Consider the following 5,817-nt stretch of genomic DNA (forward strand, 5'->3'; position numbering starts at 1 on the left):
ATTGACCAAATAGAAAGAGTTAGTTCTAGAATCGTGAAAGACCTTGAAAGGACTACTTCATTGAAATTTGAGTGTGCCAAAAGCTTACCCATCTGAGTCTTATAGACCATGATGAGTTGGCCCTTCTAAAAAAGTGGCTTTTTGGACAATCTTTCCACTAGGTGCTTTTGCCAAGATTGAACTTTTGATAAAATATAGGTGCTATGAATATGTTTCTCTTTCATCAAGGCTTCCATCAAGAATGAAAGAGATTCCTCCAGAATGAGTTGATAATGGCCTCAAAATGCTAGCTCCGGAGAGCCATTTATTTCTATTGATCCTTCTAGAGATAGGGCAGAGATAGTCTAATCTCCATGAAGGCCATCGTTTCTTCATAGCATGACCACAAAGGTTTTGGTGGCTCAGGCACTGGTGCATCCATTGCTACTACAAATAATTGTATATCTAGGAATTCATCTTCAACACTAGTTGGAGGTTATCCTAAATCAAGGTAGGATAGAAGGTCAATGATCACATGCTAGGTTCCAGTGCAATGGATTGCTGTGTATTCAAAAAATATCAGCATAAGAATATATCTAGTCACTTTGTGGCATTTTATTGCTTGACCAAATAGACTAAACTTGAATGATCTACATGAAAAACAAAAGCGTACTCAAGAAAATGATGTCAAAACTTATTGATTGAATAGATTATGCCAAGGAATTCACTTTTTAGGATTAAATAGTTTATTTTTCCATTGAACAATTTTGTACTTATATAAAATGTTGGATAGAACCATCCATTGGCATCATCTTGCATAAGCACACTATCAATAGCCATGTTAGAGGCATCAATAAATCATGAACGGTTTTTGCCCAATCCAATGGAATTACAATTGGGGCTCTAAAAATTAATAGCTTGAGGTGATGAAATTCTAGGTCAGCCTTTTCACTCCACTAATAGACAAATTTGGCCACATGCACCAATTTATTCAAGGAGATAACGAAGTGTGCTAAAAGTTGCATGTGATGGCCATGCCACCAGATTTGACCCAAGAATCCAAGTAACACAAATGGTGAATCTAGTACTATTGCTTTCAATATTGTTGCATCTTGTGGGGTCAACACCAGTGCCATCTTGAGAAATAATGTGGCCCTACTCTAATAGTAAACACATAATTTAGAGGATTCAAACTTAAGCTTACCTTGTGACAATGTGTGAGGAAAAGCTGGAGGTACATCAAATGGAGGATTGCTTTTCCAAAGACCTTAAAATCATCTAGAAAGACTCTCATAAAATACCTCAAATAAGGCCCAATGTTCTCCTACATGTCCCTTTGAAAAGAGGCTAGTTCTTGAGCCCAAACCACATAATTGTACAAGCATACACACACCCATGCTACCCATGCTGATGTGATGAAAGTTGTTTTAGATTGATCTTCTATGGTAAGCCATACTTGGTTGTATCCAACTAAAACCATCGAGAAAAGAGTACATATTGTGGCTAGCAATTTTATCGAGAAAAGAGTACATCTTGTGGCTAGCAATTTTATCCAAGATAGTACCCAAATAGGGAATGGAAATGGATTTGGGATTGTGGCTGCATTGAGTTTTCTATATTCCACACATATTCGCAACTTCTTATTCTTTTTAGGAACAACAACAATATGGAAAATCCAATCTGCTCAATCTATTGGAGTGATAAACCCAAGGATAAACTCAAGTTAGAGTAGTCAATCTAACTTCTCCTTGACCTATTTGGCCATATGAGGGTTCACCTAATATCATTGCATCTGGACTAGAACACTATCATATTTTAGAGAAATCTAGTGTTGATAGAATCTAGGATTCAATTTTTTCATCTCCAAGTATTCCCAAGAAAAAACATATTATTTTAAACTCAATTAACAAACTAATGAGCAATTGGTCATTGATCTTTATTGGTTTGGTCTTTTCAAGACCAAGGAACATTGTGTCTAATTCATCTTTCTTCACCCTTGTGATGATCGTCATTTGCACCTCAAACTCATGCTCTTGTCTTAGCCTTTACTATATTTCAACGTCAACAATCAAATCAACGTTAACATTTTTTATATGAAATTCGAAGTTTTGGCTTCCGAGATTGTTTGTAGTGTTGTCCTCTTTCTATGGGGTTTTGGGTTGCAAACCTTGTGGTTGTACGTAATATTCATTTATCTACAACCTGTTAATGAGGCACAAATGCTGTAATTCTATAATAGCCTTTACGAAATCCCCTTTTTCATAATCACTTAAGCCTTCTAACATATTGACTATTTTAGAAAATTTTCCGTCTATAATGTAGTGCATGTAGGGTAACATTAGCCAAGAATACAATCGCTTTATGTTGATTCCTGTGGATTGTAAGTATTGCATTATCCTAGTTATGAGTGACTCTTACTTGGCATAGCCAAGGTCTTCCCAACAATAGGTACTAATCTTCACTAGTATGCTCCATATTCAACACAATCAAAGAAATGAATAATTAAATTGTAGTAATTTCCATAAGTACAGAGCGTATGATACCAAGAGGTCTTACCCATTGCTAATTGGCCATCCTTACTAGGAATGGGATTGGTTCATAGTCCATCAATCCCAATTCATGGCACGTTGCCAATGTGATGCTATTGACACTAGATCCATTGTCGAGCACGATGTTCTGGATGATCTGGTTCCTTGCATTGAACATGAATAGCTAGAATGGTCTGATTAGATAGGGGGCCTATTGGCATTAGCTCTTGCAAGATTTTACAAAGTGATGCCTTTAGAGTGTTAGCAGTCAAAACCACAACTTCTAGTTTTGGTAATGCATGTGCTTTGGTTAACTCATCTTAAATAGGTGATCCTTGAAATCTAGTAAAAGATTCAAGAGGTCACCTAGTAAGATAGTAATATTTGATGGTCCCCATCTTATTGATACTTTGGATGACTCTAGAACAACCAAAATGCTTGGTGTGTTCCCTTCCACTATTGTGGGTTTAGCATCATCTATTGACTACTATTTCCTCTATGATTGGCATTCAAGGTTTTCCCTTGTCTCTATTTGGGGTGATCTTCTAGATTCTTCTTGTGATCTTTACTAGGGTTATCATCCACTAATTGGCTCTTTTGCTTACCATGATAAACTTCTAGCTACTTTCCTTTGTGAATTCCAAACTCACCCTCAAGATTCTTAACTCCACTAGGTTGCAAATCCTCCCTTGGAACTTGCTTACTTTTCTCCTATTTTGGGGTTGCTACTCATGTAGATTCCTACTACAGATTGGATTTCACAGAATCTGAGCCTTTGACTAATTTGAAGTTTGAGTGACTCCATATTGAGTGTGGGTTCATCTTCAAACCTTATTGTACTCCTTGAGCTAGCAAAGTATGGGCATTAGACTACAATTTTTTTCTTGTGTGTGAGCTATCAAACCAATTTTTGGGTTTAGTACCTGCCGATTAGAGCTAGGGGCTAGATATTTCATCGTCGGTGGCTCTCTTGTTGACCATCGTGCCACATGATGGCAAATTTTCTCTTACTCTGCCCCCAACATTCCTATGGATCATGAAGAAGCTTCTCAAATGACCATCCTTTTGACCATCTTGCCACCTAATTGTGTACTTTCTCTTGCTCTATCCATGAAGATTCTGTGGATCATAAGGCAACTTCTTTGTATGTTCTTCCTAACCATCTTATCACGTGTATATATTTGGTTTTGTTAATTCCTTGACTTCAACTATGTTAGCTTTGTGCATTTATGTTGGGGGCTTTATTCTAGTCTTTTTTGAGCATCCTATACTTGAGCATTTGGACACTCTAATCTCTAGTGTCCTTTGTGCATGCGAAAGAAAAAATATTTAGATAATGGTAAGAAATTACCTTAGCATATTTTTCCTCTACTACTCATACCGTGGCCACTGCTAGGTTGTTGATACTCCTGATTTGTGTAGGCAACAGATGGTATAGAAGTTTGATTGGTCAAAATGGCGTTCCATTGGCCAGAGGGGGATTCTTGGATACCTTGCCATCCTCCTAGATGGGCCATCTAGTACTTAGCATTGTACTAGCATTACTTAGTGTTATGAGTGGACATGTTATAAATACTATGCCATTTCTAGTTAAGGCCACATCTAGCCTAAACATGTCCGAGATTATTGCATTGTGTGCACTAGAGATTTTTTACCTCATTTTTGTTAGTGTTTTTTTATATTTTCTTTCCCTTGTCCTTCTTCTTACTCTTGGTAGGGTTTTTCTTCTCCTCTTCTTCACAGTTAGATATTTCCTCACTATTGGATTCTATCTCTTGGTTAGAATAAGAGTTGGAATCACTATTATCATCATTGTGGTTCTTTTGAGTTAACTTATTAGATTTCCTTCCTTTTCTTGACTTTTCTTTGGACAAAAATGCTCTAATCAAGGGGCTATCTTGTAGAATGGATTTGTGATATTACTTGACAAGTGATTTGAAGCAAATTCTTATTGGATAGGTTTATTGAATCTTGAAAATATAGTGTCTTCAACATCTCACATTTTGGTTGAGCATTTGGGTAAATTATACTATTGAGAATAGTAAACTTGGTGGTATACGCTTGGACTAATTGTTCACCTTGCTTAAGGTTGTAGAGCCTTTTAAACTTTTATGCATCCATTCTATTGGGTTGGAATCTAATATGAAATGCATTAAGTGCATCATTTGATGTTGGCCATCCTTGGATTGCCCACAGCTTGGATCCTCATAGACCAGCCACCTAGGAAGTAAGTATCAACAACCATGCACCCCTTATCCACTAAAAAAGGCAAGCATATTGCCACAAAGGATCCCCTCAATACCCTGAGTAAGGAGGACCATCTCCAAACCCTCAACTTTGGGCTTCAACTTCTTTGATGGCACTAATTCTATCGATCCAAAGTGACAGATCATGGTGAAGCACTGCTAAGTTCTAGAGCACTGAAATGCTAAGGCAAAGGAGAGGATCGAAGTACTACAACAAGTGATGTTGGACCTAAAGCGAGACTCAAAGGAATAATTCGACCTTCTTTGGCATCACATTCTAGAGGAATAGTGGGCTAGAGTAGCCTAGGACATGAAGAAGGTTGTAGCATTGCCCATTTAGGCCAAGATTCCATAGACACACACCCTACATTAAAGTGCCACTAGAGTGTTCGCCTCTAGTCCAAAACTATAGTCAAGAAGGAACACCACCAAGATTAAGAAGAAGAATCGTCAAATTATGATAATCCAAGCAAGGATCAAGGAGACAGAGATTCTAATCCAAATAATTCACTCTCTAAAGACTCCTCCACTCCCACCACTAACATTATAAAGTTAGCCAATATTAACCAACTTCAAGCATGCTTCCAAAGCCCTCTCCCTCAAGTAATGGCAGTGCATCCATACCCTCCTAAGTATCAAGTCCGGGCATAAACTCAAACTTGAAGGTGTTGAGGCCTACCTCATTTGGATTACATTCGAGCATGACTAGCTACAGTAGCAAATTGAGCTCAAAGCCATCTACTTGGAGAAGTTTGTATCTTATCTCATCTAACACAATGTCATGCAACCTCGCCTTTGGACTCCTAGATCTTTGATTATAGCAGCACCACCTCTAATATAATCCACTCACCCCACTCTAGAACTAGCCTCCCACCTCAATAGTACCTCCCCTCTCACCTCCACCAAATCCTAATCCCCCTCACTTCTTACTACCTCCCATCCCTTCTTCAACCCTCATTGCCCCACCTCCACCCCTGGATGGCTCCTAGACCAAATATATTAGGAAAATATGTCCAACACAAAGGATGAAGGTGACATCACAACGAGTAATTTTGTGGGTCTAA

Source organism: Lygodium microphyllum, chromosome 29, assembly GCF_053477565.2.
Source record: "Lygodium microphyllum isolate KBCC chromosome 29, Lygodium_microphyllum_v1.1.10, whole genome shotgun sequence".
Classification (NCBI taxonomy): Eukaryota; Viridiplantae; Streptophyta; class Polypodiopsida; order Schizaeales; family Lygodiaceae; genus Lygodium; species Lygodium microphyllum.